The sequence below is a fragment of the Schistocerca nitens genome, chromosome 7 (genome assembly GCF_023898315.1).
Source record: "Schistocerca nitens isolate TAMUIC-IGC-003100 chromosome 7, iqSchNite1.1, whole genome shotgun sequence".
NCBI lineage: Eukaryota > Metazoa > Arthropoda > Insecta > Orthoptera > Acrididae > Schistocerca > Schistocerca nitens.
This window is the reverse complement of record NC_064620.1, coordinates 419,395,896-419,408,968: the sequence shown is the minus strand read 5'-3', so window position 1 is coordinate 419,408,968 and position 13,073 is coordinate 419,395,896.

Genomic DNA, 13,073 nt, shown 5'->3' with positions numbered 1-13,073 from the left:
AAGCTGTATACATGTGAGATAAGCTATAAATACAATTTTGCTGTTCTCTGACAATGGTTCGCTGTCTATCGGAATGTTCATTAGAGTATTGCGTAAGAATCTCTCGAGCTTTTTCGTAATAACGTTTCCCCTTTATATATTAAATATTTACGTATGCACACACACACATGAATAAGCTTGTCGTGATATTTCGTAGGAACTTTCATCTCCCAACACATATCTTTATAACTAACCGAGAAGTCAAATACCAATTGTCATAGATTCACCTTTAAAATTTTTTAATATAACGAAATATGATTTTTATAATACAGCCAACCGGTTGCAGCAGGATTTAACTTGACTGATTTCGACACCGACTATAGGTGTCTTCATCAGGAAAAACCAAAAACAATTAATTGTAGTGATTGTTAGAAAAAAATTTACATGCAAAATGCTCTCGTCATACAAAATAACTTCTTAGAATCATATTCAAAATCATACAAAAATTACAGGTATCGGGAATCACATAAGAGTGTTACTTGTCAGTAAAAAATATGACTACATGACATAACACACTGTACGCCGCTAAGGGCTGTACGAGGAAACAGGCACTAGAGGTGGCATCAGACTAAAAGGTTCAAATGGCTCTGAGCACTATGGGACTCATCATCTGAGGTCATTAGTCCCCTAGAACTTAGAACTAGTTAAACCTAACTAACCTAAGGACATGACACACATCCATGCCCGAGGCAGGATTCGAACCTGCGACCGTAGCGGTCTCGCAGTTCCAGACTGCAGCGCCTAGAACCGCACGGCCACTTCGGCCGGCGCATCAGACTAAAGCAGAAGTCGAATATCAATTTTCATAGATGTAACATTAAAAACGCTTTAGCAGTTTTTGAATAATGATTTATTTTTTAAAAAAACTTTCATTCACTAGCGGCTGAATTTCCAAAAACACTGGAACACGTATTTTGTTATTTCCAGCCGAGAAGCCGAATTCAAAAGTTCGTAGATTTAGGTTTAAAAATGAAATACTTTCATGAAATGTTTCATCGAATAATTCACTCCCCCCCCCCCCCCCCTCTAGGGGAAGAATTTCCAGAAACGTAGAAATACGCATTTTTTTTATTTGTTTACGAGAAGTCGAACACCAATTTTCATAGATGCAGCCTTAAAAATACTGTAGTGGTTCTTTATTAATGAGTTATTAAAAAAAGTCACCAACTATTTCACTCCCATAAAGTTCAAATTTGCCAACACGAATAACTCAGAAGTAGCTATCCTCGGAGTAGTTAGGCAACTTAAATCACTTAATAAGAACAAGTCTTCCGGTCCAGACCGTATATCAATTATGTTACTTTCCACACCTAACAATCACGTACAATCGCTCACTCGACGAAAGATCCGTACCTAAGTACTGGAAAGTGGCACAGGTCACATCACTCTTCAAGAAAGGCAAAAGGAGTAATACACAAAATTACAGGCTCATATCTTTAATATCCATATACAGCAAGATTTTGGAACCCATTGTGTTCTAACATTATGAATTACCTCGAAGAGAACGGTCTATTGACACATAGTCAACTGGGAGTTAGAAAACACCGTTCTTATGAAACACGAAATGTTGAGTGCTGTCGACAAGGGATTTTAAATTGATTCCGTATTTCTAGATTCCCGAAGGTTTTTGACACCGTGCTTCATAAAAGGCTTGAAATCAAAATGTATGCTTGTGTAATATCGTCTCAGTTACGTGACTGGATTCATAATTTCCTGTTAGTAAGGTTACAAAATGGTTCAAATGGCTCTGAGCACTATGGGACTCAACATCTTAGGTCATAAGTCCCCTAGAACTTAGAACTACTTAAACCTAACTAACCTAAGGGGATCACACACACCCATGCCCGAGGCAGGATTCGAACCTGCGACCGTAGCAGTCCCGCGGTTCTGGACTGCTGCGCCAGAACCGCACAGCCACCGCGGCCGGCTGTAAGGTTACAGTTCGTAGTAATTGCCGGAAAGTAATCGAATAAAAAAGAAGTGATTTCTGGCATTCCCCAAGGTAGTGTTACAGACCCTCTGCTGTTTTTTATCTGAATAAAAGATTTATGAGACAATCTGAGCATCCGCTTGGCTTGTTTGCAAATGATGCTGTCGTTTATCTAGTAAAGTCAGCAGAATATCAAAACCAATTTCAAAACATGACAAAAGTGCAAAAATTGGCAATTGACCCTAAATAATGAAAAGTATGAGCTCATACACATTGATTGCTAAAAGGAATCCGTTAAACATCGGCTACACGATAAATCAGTCAAATCTAAAAGCCGTAAAGTCAACTAAATACCTAGGAATTACAATTACGAACAACTGAAATTGGAAAGAACACACAGAAAATATTGTGGAGAAGGCGAACCAAAGACTGCGTTTTGCTGGCAGAACACTTAGAAGATGCAACAGATCCACTGTAGAAGCTGCCTACACTACGCTTGTCCGTCCTCTTTTGGAGTACTGCTGCGCAGTGTGGGATTCTTACCAGGTAGGCTTAACGGAGTAAATGGAGAAAGTTCAAAGAAGGACACCACATTTTACATTATCGAGAAATAGGGAAGAGAGTATCACCGACTTGATATAGGATTTGGGGTAGACATCATTAAGACAAAGGCGTTTCTCGTTGCTGAGGGATCTTCGATCACTGACATTCTCCTCCGAATGCGGGAATATTTTGTTGACGCCGACTTACGTAAGGAGAAACGATAATCATAATAAAATAAGAGAAATCAGATCTCGCACAGAAAGCTGTACACTGAAGCGCCAAAGAAACTGGTATTGGTGTGCGTATTCAATTACAGAGATGTGTAAACAGGCAGAATACGGCGCTGCGGTCGGCTACGCCTATATAAGACAACAAGCGTCTGGTGGAATTGTTAGATCGGTTACTGCTGCTAGAAAGGCAGGTTATGAGATTTAAGGGAGTTCGAACGTGGTGTTATAGCTGGCGCACGAGCGCTGGGACACAGCACCTGCGAGGTAGCGGAGAAGTGGGGATTTTCCCGTACGACCATTTCACGAGAGTACGGTGAATATCAGGAATGCGGTAAAACATCATATCTCCGAGATCGTTGTGGCCGGAAAAAGATCCTGCAAGAACGGGGCCAACGACGACTGAAGAGAATCGTTCGACATGGCAAAAGTGCAACCCCTTCGCAAACTGCTGCAGATTTCAATGCTGGGCTGTCAGCAAGTGTCACCGTGCGAACCATTCAACGAAACATCATCGATATGTGCTTTCGGAGCCGTAGGCTGCTCGACACAGAGCTCTACGCCTATCCTGGGCCGGCCGCTGTGGCCGAGCCGTTCTAGGCGCTTCTGTCCGGAACCGCGCTGCTGCTACGGTCGCAGGTTTGAATCCTGCCTCGGGCATGGATGTGTGTGATGTCCTTAGGTTAGTTAGGTTTAAGTAGTTCTAAGTCTAGGGGATTGATGACCTCAGATGTTAAGTCCCATAGTTCTTACAAGGGAACCTCCCCATCGCACCCCCCTCAGATTCAGTTATAAGTTGGCACAGTCGATAGGCCTTGAAAAACCGAACACAGATCAATCGAGAAAACAGGAAGAAGTTGTGCGGAACTATGAAAAAATAAGCAAAATATACAAACTGAGTAGTCCATGAGCAACATAGGCAACATCAAGGATGATACGAGCACAGGCGCGCCGTGGTCCTGTGGAGCGAGCGGTCCTTGGTTCAAGTCTTCCCTCGACTGAAAATTTTACTTTCGCAAAGTTATGATCTGTCCGTTCGTTCATTGACGTCTCTGTTCACTGTAATAAGTTTAGTGTCTGTGTTTTGCGACAGCACCGCAAAACCGTGCGATTAGTAGACGAAAGCACGTGGCTCTCCAATGGGAACCGAAAACATTTGATCGCAAGGTCATGGGTCAACCGATTCCTCCACAGGAAAACACGTCTGATATATTCTACACGACACTGGTAACGGCATGTGTGTCACATGACAGGAATATGTTGTCGACCCACCTAACTTGCACACTTGGCGAATGGGTAAAAAGATTCTTCTACCTTGCCCGATTTAGGTTTTCTTATGGATGTGATAATCACTCCCAAAAAATTGATGAAAACATAAGAGTGTGTCACATAACAACAAATGAATGCAACAGTTTCACAGTCGCACAGTTTTCTCTGTGCTCTGTCAAAACATATGTTTTTAAGGTTTTCAAATTTTTCCGTGTGTAGACCGTCAAATCCTGCATATGTCCAAGCAAATCTGAACATGTCCTGCAATTTTGCACAGCGAAGTTGATTATGTGTGAGTGCCTGAACTGTGATAATTGTCTGAAAATAAAAAATTTTCACCCGAGGGAAGAGTTGAACCAAGGACCTCTCGTTCCGCAGCTGCTGACGCTAACCACGGGACCACGACGCTCTTCTGCTCACATCATCCTTGATGTTGCATATGTTTCCCACGGACTGCTTAGTTTGTATATTTTGCTTATTTTTTCATAGTTCCACACAATTTCTTCCTGTTTTCTCGATTGATCTGTGTTCAGTTTTTCAAGGCCTATCGACTGTGCCAACTTATAACTGAATCTGAGGGGGGTGCGATGGGGAGGTTCCCTTGTTAGAGCCATTTGAACCATTTTTGAGCCTCGCCTTGACCTTTCAACACAGACATGGGTTGTTGACGACTGGAAACATTTTGCCTGGTTGGATGAGTCTCGTTTCAAATTGTATCGAGCGGATGGACGTATACGGGTATGGAGACAACCTCATGAATCCATGGACCCTGCATGTCAGCAAGGGACTGTTCAAGCTGGTGGAGGGTCTGTAATAGTGTGAAGCGTGTGCAGTTCGAGTGATATGGGACTCCTGATACGTATTCATGCGACTCTTATAGGTGACACGTACGTAAGCATGCTGTTTGATCACCTGCATCCGTTCATATACATAGTGCATTCTGTCGGGCAATGCGACAGCCCACACGTACAGAATTGCTACAGAGCGGCTCCAGAAACACTCTTCTGAGTTTAAACGCTTCCGCTGCCCACAAGACTCCCCAGACGTGAACATTATTGATCATATCTGAGATGCATTGCAACGTGGTATTCAGAAGATATCTCCAGCCCCCTAGTATTCTTCTGGATTTATGGACAGCCCTGCAGAATTCATGGTATCAATCCCCTCCAGCACTACTTCATACGTTAGTCGAGTCGATGCCACGTCATGTTGCGGCACTTCTGCATGCTCGCGGGGACTCTATACGATATTAGGCAGGTGCACCAGTTTCTTTGGTCTTCAGTGTATGTGTTCATTTTTTCCGCGTGCTGTTCGAGAGTAGAATAATAGTGAACTAGTGTGAAGATGGCACGATGAACCCTCCAGGAGGCACTGAAGTGTGATTTGCAGACGTAAGTTTTCATAAATGCTGAAACACATGTTTGTTTATTTGTGATCGAGAAACAAAAATCCAAAATGGTTCAAATGGCTCTCAGCACTATGGGACTTAACTTCTGAGGTCATCAGTCCCCTAGAACTTAGAACTACTTAAACCTAACTAACATAAGGACATCACACACATTCATGTCCGAGGCAGGATTCGAACCTGCGACCGTAGCGGTCGCGCGGTTCCAGACTGTAGCGCCTGCAAGCGCTTGGTCACAACGGCCGGCTAAAAATCCAATTTTTGTGCGTCTTGCTTCAAAATTGCTTTTATAGTGACATTTTTAAAAACATTAGTGGTCTATTTCACTCCGTTATGGGTGGAATTCCGAAAAATCTCTTCTTAAACGACGCTTTCAGTACAAGACCAACACTCTCTCCGAATTCAAAGTTTCTTTCCTCACAAGGGAACCTCCCCATCGCACCCCCCTCAGATTTACTTATAAGTTGGCACAATGGATAGGCCTTGGAAAACTGAACACAGATCAATCGAGAAAACAGGAAGAAGTTATGTGCAACTATGAAAAAAAGGCAAAATATACAAACTGAGTAGTCCATGCGCAAGATACGCAACATAAAGGAAACCCGAGTTCAGGAGTACCGTGGTCCCGTGGTTAGCGTCTGCAGCTGCGGAACGAGAGGTCCTAGGTTCAAGTCTCCCCTCGCATGAGAATTTTACTTTCTTTATTTTCACATAGTTATGATCTGTCCGTTCGTTCATTGACGTCTCTGTTCATTGTAAGAAGTTTAGTGTATGTGTTTTGCGACCGCACCGCAAAACCGTGCGATTAGTAGACGAATGGACGTGCCTCTCCAATGGCAACCGAAAACATTTGATCGCAAGGTCATAGGTCAACCGATTCCTCCAAAGGAAAACACGTTTGATATATTATATACGACACTGGTGACGGCATGTGTGTCACATGACAGTAACATGTTGTCGACCCACCTAACTTGGCGAATGGGTAAAAAGATTCTTCTACCTTGCCCGATTTAGGTTTTCTTGTTTAGGTGTAGCGTCCCCATACTACGGCGCAGTTACTTCGCATCGGAGGGACGGATAGTAATTGTCTGAAAACAAATAATTAAAATTTTCACACGAGGAAAGACTTGAACCAAGGACCTCTCGTTCCGTAGCTGTTCACGCTAACCACGGGACAACGGTGCTCCTGAGCTCGCGCTTCCTTAATGTTGCCTATCTTGCACATGGACTACTCAGTTTGTATATTTTGCCTTTTTTTCATAGTTCCACACAACTTCTTCCTGTTTTCTCGATTGATCTGTGTTCAGTTTTTCAAGGCCTATCCACTGTACCAACTTATAACTAAATCTGAGGGGGGTGCGATGGGGAGGTTCCCTTGTCAGCAATCCAGGCTGGGAGATGATGAGCAAGTCAGGACATTGGCTTTTACTGTATATGTAGATTACTTTCGATCGTTTCGTATTATCAGTCACTTGCTGTGTAAGAATTGACATTTATTCCTTTTTATTGTGCATAATTGTGTTGTTCTACTTTTGCTTGTTGCTTTTTTGCAAATTGTTTGAGGAATTTCGTGGCACTTTTACACTCGAATGTCGTTCAGTAATTAGTTACTGTCTTTGTTTGTAACGCTCATAATATGCAGCAATCGATAATTCGTATTCGATTGAGGTCAGCTAGAATGTTTACGCGTTTACCTCTCTCGTGGTATGGCCCTACCTAGACAGTGTCGTCTAGTTGCCTGCATTCACTCCTCGCCGCGTTTTTGCCTGGCGGTCGGCGGAGTGTTGATACGATAGACATGCTCCGGAATTTGTCTTTAACGTTATGTAAGAGTTCTTACGTCGCGGTATTGCCACCAATCTGTGGGGATGTCTTATGAAGCTTTTGGCATTGCGAGTGGCATATCATTATGCATTAGTAGAGCTTTTGTCTTTTTTGTTTTCAGGCTTCCCCTTTTCCCGCCACTTCTGCGACTGCAGTAAAGACCTTATTTAGATCATAAACGTTTCGTTTATTTCAAAGGATCCTCAGTGGTCCGATTTTTTGCGTCCTACTTCATTCTAATAGGCTACCACACTAAGTTGTAAGTGCACGTGAACAACATGAAAACTTAACTCTAGCTATTGCAATTGAAGTACAGTCTCCTAAAAAATCAAGTACCTATGCGTGTGAAAATATCTGAAGTAGGAAGGAAAACAATTTAGCCACTGAAGATGCCAAATAAAGCGAAACCTGTATGGTCTTAACAAGACTTTTATTACAATCGCAAAAGACTTTTTTGGTACTATAACTTCCGTCCTAACATTATTTTCTACAGCATGTAACAGGATGATGCTTTTCGAATGAAACCGGTCGTTATATTACAAATTCGGTCCAATACAGCTGTGGTGGCTTATCACCTATGTAGCTCAAGATGATTAAGATAAAAATCCCACGTCCCAGCTTCCCCTACATACACAGCACTATCAAACTTAAGGATGAGAGACATAGAGTAATGTAACACATTAAATACTCGGTGAAAATGAATGAAAGTGCGGGAGTATATTGCCAAAGGTGTCAGAAAAGTTGGACGTCACATGACGTGAGGTCAGCGTGACTATAGCACCAAATGAAGCTTGCCCCACAAAATGAGACAGTTAAAGGAACAGCAAAAGAGAGTGTGTGTCACTCAGCAGGCAGTTAAGGTGCAGTGTGACCAAGAGACAACAAATGCATGAATTCTCACGGATGAAGAATCATCGGGGAACTGGATGTGACATGTGTTGCGCAGTAGTTTGGCGCTGCTCACAACACTATTTGATATGCAATGGTAGCGTGACGAGACCAGGCGATGCTGCCCGAAGGAGAGAATGTGGTCGACAACGGTCAACTACAGCAGCAGATGATCGCTATATTGTGCAACCGGCAAGCAGGGGCACACGTCAAACAGAGGGTGTAATTTCAACCAGATTTAACAGGACTGACAGGCACGCAATCTCACGCTGCACAGTGGCACGGCTACTGCGTGGGGGTGGTCTCTCTGACAGGCCATCAGTAAGCTGGTGATCCGTTGACACCCGCAAATCGGCCACACCATTTGCGACGGTATCAAGAGCATAAGCATTGGACCATCGAGGAGTGCGTCCGCTTACTCTTTTCAGATGAGAGCAGACTCAGTATGAGTAGTGATTCTGGACATACCCTCACACTACTAGAAGTGGTAACACACAACGGTCACAGGAACATTGTCGAACGTGGTCGTATTGGTGGTCCAGGTGTATGGGGAGGCACATTGACCTTCAAATATTTGAATACAGTATACTCACCAGACAACGTTATTGTAACAATGCTCTCTTTCCGCATGTGCTTCTTTTCTGGTGTGCATTCGGCTCTGACTTCATTGTTGTGGATGACTATGCGCGACCGCATCGCATGCGCTCTTGGAATGAGGGTGAGCCGTTGCGCTCGTTACTGGGGCGCCAGTCTCTTGGATGTCCATTATCGATCCTTTGATGTTTCTTGTCGGCCGGTGTGGCCGTGCGGTTCTAGGCGCTTCAGTCTGGAACCGCGTGACCACTACGTTCGCAGGTTCGAATCCTGCCTCGGGCATTGATGTGTGTGATGTCCTTAAGTTAGTTAAGTTTAAGTAGTTCTAAGTTCTAGGGGACTGATGACCACAGATGTTAAGTCCCATCAACTTTATCAAAGTCGGAAACGTGATGGTACGCATTTCTCCTCCTTACAGGAGGCATCACAACAACGTTTCACCAGGCAACGCCGGTCAACTGTTGTTGTGTATGAGAAATCGGTTGGAAACTTTCCTCATGTCAGGACGGTGTGGGTGTCGCCACCGGCGCCAACCTTGTGTGAATGCCCTGAGAAGCTAATCATTTGCATATCACGGCATCTTCTTCCTGTCGGTTAAATTTCGCGTCTGTAGCACGTCATCTTTGTGGTGTAGCAATTTTAATGGCCAGTAGTGTATTTATGTTCCCCATGTACTGACACGACACCACGTCCAAAAACGTCACAAACTATTTTTGGCAGCGCGATTAGCGCTAATGCCATTTCGTTAGCAAAGTTTGTGCCGGTTGGTTCCTCTTCGACACTTTTGAATTCGCACTGTCGCTATCGGCTGAAATAGACTGATCAGGCAAAACATTACGACCACTGCCCACCGCGACGTTAGATGTCGCCCGGTGGCGTTACGGCCAAGTGATGCGGTAACAAAAGTGTGTAAGCGGAGCGTACACGGTTGCGGATCAGACTAGCGAAGATATGGGCTGGAAATGGGGAAATCCGTTGAGATAAGCGACTTTGACAAAGGGCAGATTATTATTACGCAGATCCTGTGAACCAGTATCTCGAAAACGGCGAAGCTACTCGAATATTTACGTGCGACTGTCGTGAGAATTTACAAAAAGAGGTACACTATGTGGTCAAAAGTATCCGGACACCAGCTGAAAATGACTTACAAGTTCGTGGTGCCATCCATCGGTAATGCTGGAATTCAATATCGTGTTGGCCCACCCTTAGGCTTGATGACAGCTTCCACTCTCGCAGGCATACGTTCAGTCATGTGCTGGAAGGTTTCTTGGGGAATGGTAGCCCATTGTTGACGGATTGCTGCACTAAAGAAATGTATCGATGTCGGTCGGTGAGGCCTGGCACGAAGTTGGGGTTCCAAAGCATCCCACAGGTGTTCTATAGGATTCAGGTCAGGACTCTGTGCAGGCCAGTCCATTGTAGGGATATTACTGTGGTGTAACCACTCCGCCACAGGCCGTGCATTATCAGCAGGTGCTCGATCGTGTTGAAAGTTGCTATCACCATCCTCGAATTGCTCTTCAACAGTGGGGAGTAAGAAGGTGCTTAAGACATCAATGTAGGCCTGTGCTGTGGTAGTGCCATGCAAAACAACAAGGGGTGGAAGCCCCCTCCATGAAAAACACGACAACACCATAACACCACCGCCTCCGAATTTTACTGTTGGCACTACACACGCTGGTAGATAACGTTCACTGGGCATTCACCATACCCACACCCTGCCATCGGATCGCCACATTGTGTACTGTGATTCGACACTCCACACAACGTTTTCCCACTGTTCAATCGTCCAATGTACACTCTTCTTACACCAAGCGAGGCGTCGTTTGGCATTTACTGGCATGAATTGTGGCTTATGAGCAGCCGCTCGACCATGAAATCCAAGTTTTCTCACCTCCCGCCTAACTGTCATAATACTTTCAACGAATCCTGATGCAGTTTGGAATTCCTGTGTGATGGTCTGGATACATGTCTGCCTATTACACATTACGACCCTCTTCAACTGTCGGCGGTCTCTGTCTGTTAACAGACGAGGTTGGCCTGTATGCTTTTGTGCTGTACGTGTCCCTTCACGTTTCCACTTCACTATCACATCGGAAACAGTGGACCTAGGGATGTTTAGGAGTGTATAAATCTCGCGTACAGATGTATGACACAAGTGACACCCAGTCACCTGACCACGTTCGAAGTCCGTGAGTTCCGCGGAGCGCCACATTCTGCTCTCTCACGATGTCTAATGACTACTGACGTCACTGATGTGGAGTACCTGTCAGTAGGTGGCAGCACAATGCACCTGATATAAAAAACATGTTTGTGGGGTTGTCCGGATACTTTTGATCACATAGTGTAGAAGGACAGTGAAACTACGAAGAGGCGCTTAATTGTTGGACGTCCACGAATCTTCACAGAACATGTGGCTCGGAGGTTTGTCCGCTCTGAAAAGTAGGTTAGATGGTGATGTGCGGCATCTTTGACGAAAGAGCACAATGCAAGTGCACGCAGAAGTGATTCAGAGCACACCATTCATCGTAGATTGTTGAACACGGAGCTCCACAGCAGACCACTCCTACGTGTTCCCATGTTGAACCAACGACATGGTCGATTACGGGACCATGGGGATTCGACTGTCGGTCAATGGAAACGTGTCGCATCATGAAAGAATATTGTTAATTTTGCTGAGCTTCCAAAATTGTTATTTGCGGTGTTCCTATGGTTACGATGGATGTCATGATCTGGACTAATCTGTTTCCAAGATTGTGGGAATGATTAAAGTTATAGTTTCAGGTTTCTGGGGCAGAACGCTGGAGTTTGCGCCATGCCGCATCCGTTGCACCCAACCTGATGAAGAAGCTCTCCTGCATTCGGAATGACTGGGGGGACACAAACGGATCAGTCGTCCTTGAGAGCTTCAACTACTTCTATCCAAACGTTAAATTACTAAATCGGAGTCGAATCAAACTCATCAGAACTTCTATCCAGCCCTCCACTCCCATCACACAATCACATCCCGGTTCAAGGTATTTATCCTCTTGTATGTTTTCACTCAGCTATTTCTTGGCTACACAGTGCTAATGTCAGAATAACATTACCAGAGTGATGCTATCACAAAGCCATCTATTGTTGCATGCCAACAAATTTTCTTTCCATCATCTGCCTTCAGAGTTGAGTGCAGACGACTGGTACTGCCAGCGACTTTTCCTTGGAGGGAGGGAGTGTGTTTACTTAGTCAACTGAAGTCAGTGGAGGAGCTACTTGAATAAGTAGCGGCTCCAAGGTCTGCAAAGCCGACAACGGCCGTGAGAGCGGTGTGTCTCACCACGCCCCTGCATAACGCTGCCATTGGCGCAGGATGAGACGACGGTCAATCCCTATTGGCCGCTCTGCAGCCACAACGACAGAGATTTGTTTTGCTTTTGCACACGTAAGCGAGGTATTTCCTGCAATCTTTCCTTCAGTGATCCTTCTTTTCAGACAATTAATGAGCAATACATATCCCAGGAAAGACGTTTTTCCCATTTTTAACATTTCCACTAGTTTTTTTCCTCGTAATTTTCTAGAAGTATTTATCCATTCATTCTATCACTTCAGCATTAGCGTTTTTCTTCGCAACCACATTTCTTTCTTTCTTTTTGGTGAGCGTCATACACTGCCATAGAATAATCCACATCACTCAAAACAGCGTAACTCTTAATTAAATCTATCGCAATTATTTTTACTGTCAAGAAAATCTTCAATCTCCCAGATTGTTCTGGTTTCAAAGTCTTTGATTTCACCTTATGTTTCGACAGAGCCTTCAAATGTAGTGATGCTCATCACTTCAGTCTTTTCTACATTTTTCCGGCCGGAATGGCCGAGCGGTTCTAGGCGCTAAAGTCTGGAACTGCACGACTGCAACGGTCGCAGGTTCGAATCCTGCCTCGGGCATGGATGTGTGTGACGTCCTTAGGTTAGTTAGGTTTAAGTAGTTCTAACTTCTAGGGGACTGATGACCTCAGAAGTTAAGTCCCATAGTGCTCAGAGCCATTTGAACCATTTTTTTCTACATTTATCCTCGTTTCTTACTCTTTTCCTACTTTTACTATGTTTTCCATCACAAATTGTAGTTCTTTCTCGGATTAAGCCAATACCGCTTGATATCTTTTCCATATTTCATCATCCTTTCTCCTCCTACTATTAGGTTGATGCGTACGTTCGTAGCTTTTTTGTTTTGTATGTTGCTATTCCGAGTGGTATGGTTTTTTTTATCGGTTGTCATTTTTAAATGTAATTCACTATTGCTATTTGAGTTTACATAGTGTCATTTTGTCATTTGCAGATAATGGAGCTGGGGGCGCTAGAAAACGGAACGCCAAGT